Genomic DNA, 12,591 nt, shown 5'->3' with positions numbered 1-12,591 from the left:
TACACCAAACAACCCGCAAAGTTCGGACCTATGAAACACTGAAGCAGAATTGATCCATTTTCATGCAGAAACATTTCAATTAATCTCAAAGTTCAAATACTCTTGTCAGAACTTTTTGTCTGGATAACCAGCGTACTTCTGTGTGAAGCAGAAGTACAGTGTGTTCAGACCCAACCTCTTCCTTCGCACAGCGCTTTGAACATGCAGTGTTTCAACAAGTTGGCGGCCTGGATCTATCAAATAAGAGGGAGGAGTTTTTGATGCCAAAGCATGTTGATGAAGCATACAATGACTAGAGATCACATTTGGATTCACCTTTTTGACGAGAGCGGTAAACTGAATATTTCCCCAGCATAGCAGGAGCACCGTCAGTACAAATAGCTCCTACAAGGTCCCAGGAAAGGCTGGAAAAAAAGAAAAAAATCATTCATCGTAGCCATAATGTCTGCTACCTTTGTTGTTTCTTTTAGGAGTTCACAAAAGAGAAATTCTTCTTTGACTTGACTCTCATGCACATATCGAGCAAAAATGAGAAGCTGTGCGCAATTTGAGGCAGTTGATTCATCCAACTGCAAGCCAGTTTTACCAGACTTTTCTTGACTTGCTCCACTACTTGTTTGCGTATGTCCTCTGACATGTCCTTGATTGGTGAATGGTGTTGTATGGGGGATCTGTGCTATTTTTAGTTGTGCATCTTTACCACACATCAGCTCGACCATTTCCATGGCACAGTTTCACCAGGGTCTCTGCGATGGTATGCAGCTTTTTTTTCTGTGGCCATCTTTAATGCCACGTGATAACTTGCCTGTAGTGCTGGCTTCTGGGGAGTAAATCCATGATCGGAGAGTGTGCTCGTTTCAAGTTGTGATCGCTTGAGTTTGAATAAAGCTTCTGGGTCTGTAGTATTTTCAGGGTGAACAGTCTGAAGGTGCTCTTTAAGTTTAGATGGCTTCATATATCCATTGCAAAGTACCTTTTGAGCGAAGGAAGCATTGTGGCTTTTGTAAATCATCTGTATCAAGCATGAACGTAAAGCCAAACTGCACAGGCAAATCCTAGTAATAACACTTCTTTGACATGATAAATCAATGGACGAAGCAAGAATTCAGTCCCTGAAAAATAGTGCAAAGTAAAACCCTTAAAATATACATCATAGGTTGGTAACAATGTAAAATTGAACATAGGTACTTACCAAAATGAAAGGAAAAAGCAGATGTATACTGTTACTTGCGTGGAACCGCCACGTGCATAAAAAAAAGATGTAAAAAACTCAAATGTAAACACAACAACTTCCAACACACAACTATGTTCAAAGACTTGACTACACGACTGAGTGACAGGTGTTTGGAGCAACGTTTCTGGTGCAAGGTTGAGGCATGGAGCAGGAGTAGGATATCTGGTTTCCATGCGCGTGTGCATTTTAACGACACTAAAGCCCCAGCAATTTCACATTTTTTAGGCCCTTCGACCTGTGTTAGACGGTGTATGAAATATATCTCACTTACCCCCGATAAGGCTTCATGTACCCCCTGGGGGTACATGTAGCCTGGTTCAGAACCGCTGGTCTAGAACTTGATTCTCGATCGGGGGCCGCAGCAAACCCAATTCACAAGAGAAAACTAGAGGTTTCAAATGGGAATCTGTAGTATTAAAAACAGCTGCCCTGTCTGTGGTGATTGATCTTTCTGAGCTCTTCGCAACAGAAAAATTATTCTTACTTACATCAAAAAATGAGCGAAAATTAAGCGCAGGCATCCTTCATGGGGGGCCCTTGAGTCTAATGGCCAGTGCTTGGGCATCTGGTGTGTGAGGTACTTCAGATTGAGACAGGAGATGAGTTTCACAGATCTTCCAAGCAAACTTTTTAGAAATTCCTGCAAGTTAGCTTGTGGTATCATACCCCGCGATAGCATGAAAACCCAGCAGTCTGTCCCTTAGTTTATCACAGCACTCTACCTTGTGCACAGCAATGTATTGTTAGTTCTTGATGGGCTTGCTCTCATCCACAGCTCACTGCTGAGACGAGGCCAGAATGCAATCAGTAGCAATAGGACATCTGTGTCACTGCTTGTTGTCATGGAAAACACACGCAGCAAACTTTTGGGTCAGGTCAGCAGAAGCTTTATTTGGATAGAGCTACCACTTTGTGACAATGACTGTGTTATATCTTTCTGACTTTGCTTCAGAAAGAAGCAAGATCACGTGGGTGCGTGCCGCCTCTTGTGCGGAGTGGAGGTGGGCTGTGTTTCTTGCAGTTGAGGAGGCAGCATAACCAGCGTTACCACCACTGACTGTTAGTTCTTTGTCACCACGTAATGTTTGCTGTAAGAGTTCCCTTTTGAGGAACCTAACAAGTGTTTGCATGCCTTGTTTTCCTTGGATTCAATCGCTGTTCTCCATTGCACAGGCAACATGACGTCCCTGCTGCTAATTCCAATTCTTATTTCCTTCCTTTCCCAATTCAACGCTTTCTAGTAACATCCTTTATCAATGGGTCTTTGTAGCTGTCGAACACAACATCTACCCTGCTGCAAGTTTCCTTGAACTTGGGCACGATATTCACCACAAAAGCATCCACATGGCCTCCAAAAGTCACTGCATCCTTGGGTTTTCCCATGGCCTGAGCCACAGCCACACCACCAATCAACTACACATGTTGGAGTCAGGGCTTCTTTCAAACTTGGCTATGAAATATTTTCTTCCAAAATGGAGAGTAGTTGAGCTTTGTTTGCTGGTCTCAAGTTTCCATTTGCTGTAGCCAGCGATGGCAGTACAGTAGAGAGTTCTTGCCTCAGGAGGTTATCGACATCCATAGATACAAGCAGGTGTCTGAAAAGTTCACGATCAGCTCTGATGACTGAGGTCTGTTGTTTTGTGTTTTTCTGCTGCTAACTGTACTGGAAGCAAGAGTTTTTAACTTTGAGATTGGTGCACGTACGATGACAGCTTTATGCACAAGTCAATCAGCAACAAATGTCTCTAAGATGTTTTGTCCTAACTGCTGTGCATTCAGCACGCCTTGTATAATTGGTTCTTGGGGAATGTCTTGAAAGGATTTGACTTTTTTGTCCTCCTAGATAGTACTTCTTCACTTGGGACTGAAATGTTCAACGAGTTTGGACTGAAATGTTCAATGAGTTTAGAATTGTGAACACATCTGCGAGGGATGGCAAACAACCCACAAAGTTCGGACCTATGAAACTGAAGCAGAATTGATCCGTTTTCATGCAGAAACATTTCAATTAAATCTCAAAGTTCAAAAACTCTTGTCAGAACTTTTTGTCTGGATAACCAGCGTACTTCTGTGTGAAGCAGAAGTACAGTATGTTCAGACCCAACCGCTTCCTTCGCACAGCGCTTTGAACATGCACTGATTCAATGCCCTTGCTCTGATCAAGTTGACAGCCTGGATGACAACATCCAACACGTCTTTCAAATAAGAGGGAGGAGGATGCAATAACTAGAGATCACATTTGGATTCACCTTTTTGACGAGAGCGGTGAACTCTGAATATTTCCCCCACATAGCAGGAGCACCATCAGTACAAATAGCTCCTACAAGGTCCTAGGGAAGGCTGGAAAAAAGGAAAAAATTTATTCATCATAGCCATAATGTCTGCTGCCTTCGTTGTTTCTTTCAGCAGTTCACAAAAGAGAAATTTTTCTTTGACATGATTCTCATGCACATATCGAGCAAAAAATGAGAAGTTGTGCACAATTTGAGACATCAGTTGATTCATCCAACTGCAAGCCAATTTTACCAGATTTTTCTTGACTTGCTCCACTACTTGTTCGCGTATGTCTTCTGACATGTCCTTGATTCGGTCGTGAATGGTGTTGTATAATTGACATGAATGAAACCATAATACAAATTTTGTGGGAAAAATTGCATGAGAAAAGTGCGCAAACTATTGTTGTGCATCATCCTGAATATGGGTTTTCTATTCAAAAAGAGTACCCTGAAAGAGTGTCATTTAAAACCTCTTTGTTCAATGATATAAAAATCAACCTAAATAATGTGACTTTCTGTGATGAAGGAACATATAAATGCAAAGCAGTCACGTTCCCATTAGGAAATGCAGAGTCATTAACAACTATAACTGTAATTGTCGAACCCACTGTGAGCTTTACAAAGGAACCAACTCCCTTAATAGATGGTAAAAATTGGACAGTGGCAGCTATCTGTACAGCAGGGACTGGGAAACCCGCTGCAAATATAAGTTGGGAAAGAGATTTTGGTAAAATAGAGAATAGTTCAATTTCCTTTCCAAATAGAACGGTAACGGTTATAAGCTTATATAAGATCATTCCCACTAAATTTGCGAGGGGAAGGCGTATAACTTGTATAGTGAAACACCCAGCTTTGGACAGGGAAATAAGGTATTCTCACGTATTAGACATCCAATATGCTCCTGAAGTGTCAATAACTGGCTATAATAGAAATTGGCTTGTTGGACAAAGAAATGTTCAACTTAAGTGCAATGCTAATTCTAACCCGCCGCCTATAAAGTTTACCTGGGCCAGAATAGATGGACGATGGCCTAAAGGCTTACTGGTTGTAAACAATACCCTGCATTTCAATAGCTCACTAACCTACAGTCATGGCGGGACTTACATTTGTGGGGTGACAAATTCCCTTGGTCAAGGAAGCGATCAAAAAACTATTCATGTATTAGATCTCTCCACCATCACTACCACACGATCACCCACGGTTTCATGGTATCCTTTAACTAATAGCGTTCCGGGTTTAGCATCAGCATTCACCCTAACAATAATACAGGAACGCAAGTGGGATACCATCATCGCTAGTGTAGTGGGTGGAATTATCCTTCTAATACTTGGAAGTATTTTAATTGGCATTGTCTGCTGTGGGAGAAGACGGACGTTTCGCAACGTGTAGTTCGTTATGAACCATATTCCACTGACAAATAAACGAGGGGAGTCCCAAACAGATGTTCTCCAATCAGATGATGACTAATATTTGTTGTTATATGTTTAAGTTATTGTATTTTATAGTTTGTTATAAAGACCAGTCTGTAAAATTGTTTGTTTATATATATATATATATGTTGGTTGCTTAAGCTCCGTCAGGTCAGGGAATCCTGAAACAAAAATTCCTTATACTGTGCTCATGTGTCTAAAATTCCAGTTGTGCCGTCGGCAAGGGGGCATGTCACAACCCAATGATTTTGGTGCCTCGACACGATGGAATTTTCCCGCCACATGAGAGTCTCTTGCACAGCAAAAGTTTTCTGCTGCAACAGAAAACCCCGGTGCAAGAGAGTTCCCGCCATTCGCATGCAAATTTGTGTCCCACTATTGGCCAGTTCTAAATTATTCCTACGTGGCAGCTAGCGATTGGCTTGTTAGCCGCATAAAATGTTGTGCGACTTCTGCCCAAGTCAGAGAACTTTGAGCACGCTGCAGAGTGCCTCTAAAGATATCTGACTTGCGGCTGAGCTGATCGATACCCCGATCACCTATCGATTCTTCTCCCCGTCGCCGAGCGCAATCCTTCGACGTACCCTTTCCCTGCCGGCTTAATTTGTGGACAGATTCGCTGGCCTGAGCCTTGCCAGCTGGAGCAACTAGTGGAGTTGTTTAAGCGACCGGACCACCTGCGTCGCGGCTACTAGGGGCGTAAGTAAAGTGTTTTGCAACCAATACGCTTTGTCTGCCTCTCCATTCACCAGCCCGCCCAAACGACCGAGCAATTTGTATATCACCTCGAGTTGGTTCCGGCCGTCTGAGACAGTTACCTGGGTAAATAAAGTAGTCAAACTTGCTATAAGTTGGCCCAAGTTGAGAAACTAGATTTGAAGGGTTGTTGGCTGTAACCATGTTGATCTAAGGCCGCAGGCAGACACAGTTGTTTGGGTGGAAGTCATATCTTTTATTAGACCAACTAAATTGATAGCTTAACATATCACATCCACCCCCAGAACCCTGTCTGTCTAGAGCTGAAGGCCCATTCTGTTACAGGGGTAAAAACCTATCCCATATTGTATGCTTCGTGTGTTCACAGCTGGCATTTGTAAGGCTATTGTCTCGAGTCCATGCCATGCAGCTCTCATGCCTAGAGACTCTACCTGACATGTACACCTCCTCCCGAATTTTTAAAACCCAAAGTTTCATTTTAAAAAGTCAAGGATTTCTGTGATGTCTTTTGTTTGACCAGTGCTTAGTTGACAGAGGTGTTGCACAAGCCTTTGGTCATCAAGGCTAAGGACAAGTTGCACATAAACCGGTATAAGTGATTGGAAACCAGTTCAGATCTGTAACATAACAGCAGTTCAGTGTACATAAACTGCTTTCAAAATGGCCAAAACTGGTTTAAGATAAACCTGGATGAATGTAATATGAGACTTAATTTATTTAGGTGAAATTGGTTTACTGAATTTCTGTCCCAGTTCCCCTCCAAATTCAAACTCAACCCCCCCTGCACTCCCCTACCCCTCAGGGTGAGAGGGCTAGCCTTGTGCAGGCTGTCTGCTCCAGCCAGGCAGGGAAACATGCTGTAGCTTCTCCCGGTTTCTTGCCTGAGCACTGCAGACATATGGCTGCATTTCCAGAATCAAAATGAACGTCTGTTCACGTGCTTATTGGTTCAGCCTAATCTGCGAAGGTTGAATCGATTCAGCCTTGGGGTTTTGGACAGTCTTTTCTTAGCCCAAGTGCCCTTCCTCAGGTCGCATTTTAAACCTGTCCAGTTTGGCACAGTCTGGCTGAACGCGTAGCGACCCTGCCTGGATTTTGCAGAACAGAGCTGGGGCTAGGAGGGATCTCCATAGGTGACCTAGTCCAACCCCCTGCCTGCGGCGAATCGTCCTTATCTGAGCCACCCTATGCAGATCCATAATGCAACCTCTTAGTAAAACTACCCCCAACCCTGACACCACACAAGCCTTAAGGCCCTAACCTGCTACAGGTAACACATAGGGAACGTGGCAGCCAACATCCTGCTTCTGCAAAATGTTGTTAATAGTCACTCGAAAGATCTCAGGTAGATCTCCATGCCCCCACAGAGGAAGGCAGCCCCCTCGCCCCCCCAGCCCATACCAATCTGACCATGGGGTCAAATTTCTTTGTGAGCCCAAATATGGAGTCGGTCTGATTGTGAGCGGAGGGGCAAGACCCTCTAACCCAGGCTTGTCCAACATACGGCCCACGGGCCGCCATGCAGCTCATCAAGTGCCTGCTACGTCTCCTTTGGTTCCACTCCTTTGCCCCTGGCATCCGGGTCGCCTCCTGGGACCAGGCTCAGCGGGAACAGGGCGTGGCACCTGGCGCAGGCAGTCGACAGGGCAGGGTGGGGGTCCTCGGCAGGCGGGATCCTGTGACGCGTGTCCTGGCTTGCTGCCAGATCCCGCGCTCTGGGCTCGCAGCGCTGGGGCTGTGTGTGTGGTCACCATTGTGAGCAGGGCCGTGCGGGTGAGGGGCATGCTTATAGGACGCCGCACACTTACAGGATGCAGAAAAACCTGCAGCATGCTTATAGGCTCGGTAATGGTACGCTGGTTAGCAGTACAGATGAAAGGGACTTGGGGGTCATGGTTGACCACAAGATGAAAATGAGCCTTCAGTGTGATGCTGCGGCTAGTAAAGTGAGCAAAACGCTGGCTTGCATCCACAGATGCTTCTCTAGCAAACCCCGGGACGTCATTCTCCGCTTGTACTTGGCCTTGGTGAGGCCGCAGCTGGAGTACTGCATCCAGCTTTGGGCACCACAATTCGAAAAAGATGTGGAGAAGTTTGAGAGGGTGCAGAGGAGAACCACGTGCATGATCAGAGGTCAGGAAAACAGTGGTTGTGATGAGAGGCTGAGAGCCATGGGGCTCTTCAGCCTGGAAAAGCGCAGGGTCAGGGGTGATCTGGTGGCCACCTATAAATTTATCAGGGGTGCTCATCAGGATCCGGGGGGACATCTGTTCACCAGAGCGCCCCAAGGGATGACAAGTTCGAACGGTCCCAAACTCCACCGCGACCAATTCAGGCTGGACATAAGAAAGAACTTCTTCACTGTCCGAGCCCCCAAGGTTTGGAACAGACTGCTGCCGGAGGCGGTTCAAGCACCCACTTTGAACGCCTTCAAGACACATTTGGGTGTTTATCTTGCTGGGATCCTATGATCCCTGCTGACTTCCTGCCCCTGGGGTGGGGGGCTGGACTAAGTGATCCTCCGGGGTCCCTTCCAGCCCAAATGTCTATGAAATAAATTCTATGAAATAAACCAGCAGCTCCCATGAACTTTGCAGGAGGGCTGCACAGGCAGGGTCTCTTTGGCCCGGGACAGAGGGTGTAAAGGGGTGTTTGTCTTGGGTTATAACAACTGGCTGGCTGTGGTGCTAGCTGACAGCGCTGCCCATATGGGACCCAAACCCAGTAATGGCTGGGCTGCCCCAGCCATGAGACAGAGACACCGGGACTGGCACCAGGAGACAAAGGTCCTAGTCCTGCCCTGACTCCCTGTCGGCATTTGAGGTTGCACTTGGCATATGATGGCAGCACCTGCACATGTCAGGCTGTACCTTCCACATTATGAGTATACATGATGGGTGAGGGTCCATATTGATACCACAATATTATTATATAGTAATCAAATGGTGATCTTGAACTGGTGAGTTGTTTTTAACTTCACCTGTCTCTGCCAAACTAGTTTTTCTATGACTAAAATTAATTCTGGCTCTTGGCTACAGGGCCTATGCTACGCTCCAAAAATGGTGAATGAGAGGAAATGAAAAATTGATGCTGAATGTCAAGTTTCCAAAGATAGTTGGACCACTGATTTTTTTGTTACTGAACAAAACGGGAACATCCTGTGTCTGATTTGCCAAGAGAAAGTAGGTGTCTGCAAGGAGTGCAACGTGAAGCGCATTATTCTGCAAAACCTGCAAAGAAACGTGAGAGCCTGGTGGGTCAGATCAGACTTGATCGGGTGAACTCTCTAACACCGAGCATGAACGGGCAGCTGTCTTTTTTCAGAGCTGCGAGGCAGAAGTCTGAGGCAGAGACCAAGATCCGTTTCTTGATATCCGAGGCAATAGCTAAGAGAGGGAAACCACTGTCTGATGGAGAATTTGTGAAAGATTGCTTGGGCATATTTACATCTGAGGTATTCCCTGATAAACAGTCAATCGTGGAGAATACCAGCCTTTCCCATCAGACGGTTGCTAGAAGAGTAGACGACATGGCATCAAACATTGAAGATTCACTGATGAAAAGACTCGGTGCCTGTCAGTTTTACAGCTTGGGGGTTGGCGAAAGCACAGAGGTGAGTGATACAGCTCAACTGGCAACCTTTGCACGAGGAGTGACCAAACCATTGCATGTTGTTGAGGAACTGCTCGACTTGGTTCCAATGAAAGGCAAAACAGCAGGACAGGACATTTTCAATGAAGTCAAACGTGTCTTGTTGGAGTTCAGTCTTCCAGAGGACAAACTCTGTGGTCTAACAACGGATGGCGCCCCTGCGATGACAGGCAAGCACGATGGATCTGTCAGTTTACTGGTCAAGTCCGTGCCTCAGGATGTCATCACACATCCCTGCGTCCTTCACCAGGAACAGCTGTGTGCAAAGGCCCTGGGGATGAGACGTGATGGAAAAGGTGGTTTCTACAGTCAGTTCCATCAGGTCAAAGGGGCTTAATCATAGACATCCCAAGCATTTCTTGCGAGATAGGATCGGACCATGATGACGTTATTTACTTCTGCCAAGTTCGTTGGCTCAGCAGGGCAGCCACGCTAGCCACGCTAGCCAAATACTCGTCACTGCTTGACGAAATTAAAACCTTCATGACAAACAAAGGAAAAGATGCTGGCTTCATGGACGATGATGATGACTTGGCATCCTAGTTGACACACCAAGTATCTTGCAGATTTGAATCTAAAATGACGAGGGAAGGATCAATTTGTCAACAGACTGTATGAACACATCCAATCCTTCATTCGTAAGCTGGAATTGTTTCAGAAACAGTTGAATAAGAAGAATGTCACCCATTTCACAATACTATTAACAAGATGTGCTGAGACTGTGACCCATGACACGTATTCTGCACTGGTCGGCCGTCTGCTGGATGAATTCAAACAAAGATGTGTGGATTTCAGGGAACGCAGCGATGAGCTGAAGCTGTTTGCAGATCCATTTGGAGCGGATGCCACCGATGCCCTGACACGTTCCACATGGCACTAATTGACATCCCAAATAACGGTGCCTTGAAGAGAGCTTTTGCAGAACATGACCTACTGTCGACAAAACGATGCGTGCGCTCACCACGTAGTTGGTGTGTAGCGCATTGTGCTCCAGAAGCCTCGCCTTGGTGTTGTGGCGGCCTCTCGCTCTTCCCAGGCCTTCCAGCTTTCAGTTGTGGCTCGCATCTGATCTCTGAGACGTACCGTACCGTACCGTACCGTACCGCCTGTGTTCAGTTTGGTTCGTTTTGCTTCATAACAGTGTGACAACAACATCCACGGCTTTCTGGCATCCTAAAGCCCCCGATTTCTGCTGTGACAGAGGATTTCCGCTGTAACAGAGCTGTTCGCAGGGGGTCACCAAGCAGGCTGCCCCTGACACCCCCCTCAGCTGCACGCTGCTGACCGCGCTCTCCATGCAGGTGCAGGCAGAGGGACTGCTTTCCTCCGGACAGCCAGCCACCCCGTCCTCTTGAAGGCTTCGGACAAGTAGTAGCCTGCCTGCCAGACTGCCGGGGGTCCCTGCCCGGCACCAGCCCCCCCAGATGTCTCTGAAGAAGCGACGAGATCTACTTTTTGACAGCAGCAAGTTCTCCCCGAGGGGAGGTGCACCGCTCCTGGAGGCACTGCAATACCAGGCCGATGCGTGGAGTGGATGGAGCAAGCTCCGAGTGCATCTCCCAGTTCCAAAAATCCGTTTAATATAAAGTCCTCACATCGAGGACATAGATATTAAACTGATAAGAACAGACTGACTTTTATTAGTAGATGGTAAGGATTGTAAATCCAAAAAAAAAGATGACAAAGCCGATAGGGAAATACAGAGCGCCCGGGCGAGGGACTAACAATAGAAGGATGGGGGTGGGGTGGGGAACCATCTGCTGTATGTGCCCCTGCTGCCCGCACCGATTGCACAGCTTGGGCTGGTCGTGATAGACCACATATCCCCTACACGGCCCAACTTGCACTGCCGAAGCCAAGTGCTTAACCGCCCCGGGGCTCCCCACCACCTCATGGAGCACCACTTTCGCCCTCCATGCCCCCGTCCAAACCCCCCAGCGATCACATTCTTTTTCTACAAACATCACTCTCTCCACCCTCTGCTCCAACCATCTTCTCACGTCGTTCTTATGCGCCATGTCTGTAAACATCTTAATATATAGCACTCTCTCCCGTGCCGTCCGCCCCATATCAAACACCAACCCCTCCACCTCCCCTCGTTCCAACGCCTCCTCGTGCGCCTTCCAAGAGGCAGCGTAACATTTCTCATTTTCAAAAGTCACGTTCCAGACCTTCCTGTTGTCGAAAGCCACCACGTGGTGCAAGTCTCTCGGATTTACTTTGACGGTCTTCAAGAGGACCTCGGCCATAAAGTCTCTGCACCTCAGAGTCTTGTTTCCCTCATACACCTCAAGGGCGAGGGGGTTTTTTTGTTTGTTTGTTTTTGGTTTTTTTGTTTTTCGTTTTTTTTTTCCTTTAGTAAACATTTTATTAGAAAAACCTGACTATAACAAAAGACTCAAAACGACCCCAGACAGAGGCCTCACAACGGGTAATACAACATTTCAAATAACATAATACAAAACATTGGGATTGATATCATATTGCACATCATCTCATTTGTACACAGTATATACGACATCCCTGAGTATTGGCTATGTAACACATATTACACATATCGTATTAGACATCCTGTACATCCCCCCCCCCCCCAAAAAAAAAAGGAAAGCAAGAACATTGTCTGCAGTACAGGTCTCTTGTTGTCCCTGTCCCATGTGCAACCCTAGCCAGCTTTTTCTACTCACAATGCTGACTCTTAGTTTAGCCTATACCTGTGTGGGGCTGAAACGACCCCCTGAAGTCCAGCTCTTGCCAGAATTTTTCGTCCCCTCCTTCTTTCGTATTTCCTTCTCTAGCTCTATAGAAGTGCAGCTCGTGCATTGCTAACTGCAGACGCTGTTGTGGAAAAGCACGACCCCTTTAGAGCCAACAAGGAGCGTACTTTCCATAGGGCTACTTTGGTGCAGGTGATTAAGACCCGCACCCCCCATGTCCCATCCGTCCCCTCTGATAAACCATAGAGAACATTTCTGGAAGTGACCCCCGTTCCCTTTCCTGTATCCTTCAAATAGGTAGTCACCTTCCCCCACACCCGTTGTGCGTAAGAACAGTCCCACAGTACATGTGTCACCGTCTCGGGCTCATCGCAGAGCTCCCTTGGGCACTTGGGGGACCGAGAGAGTCCCCAGCGATAGAGCACCTGTCGCACTGGCACAGCATTTCGCACCGCCCTCCACGCCAGCTCCTCATGCTCCCCTTTCCAGTCCTTCCTCACCAGTCCTTTCCACACCCTGCTGACTCGCTCCGGTCTCAATTCCCCAACTTCCGACATCCTCTGTTTCCC

General features: G+C 46.7%; 1 non-coding gene across 1 annotated transcript; it reads right to left on the bottom strand.

Annotated features, from left to right (window-relative positions):
- Positions 1-10,788: 10,788 nt before the first annotated feature.
- LOC132247865 (U2 spliceosomal RNA) lies at positions 10,789-10,987 on the bottom strand. The gene has a single exon (XR_009459282.1). It is a non-coding gene; the product is annotated as a U2 spliceosomal RNA (small nuclear RNA).
- Between the last annotated feature and the right edge of the window lie 1,604 nt (positions 10,988-12,591).

This window comes from Alligator mississippiensis, chromosome 1 (genome assembly GCF_030867095.1).
Source record: "Alligator mississippiensis isolate rAllMis1 chromosome 1, rAllMis1, whole genome shotgun sequence".
Taxonomy (NCBI): Eukaryota; Metazoa; Chordata; order Crocodylia; family Alligatoridae; genus Alligator; species Alligator mississippiensis.
Note: the sequence above shows the minus strand (reverse complement) of the source record. Positions and strands in the feature narration are given on the sequence as shown.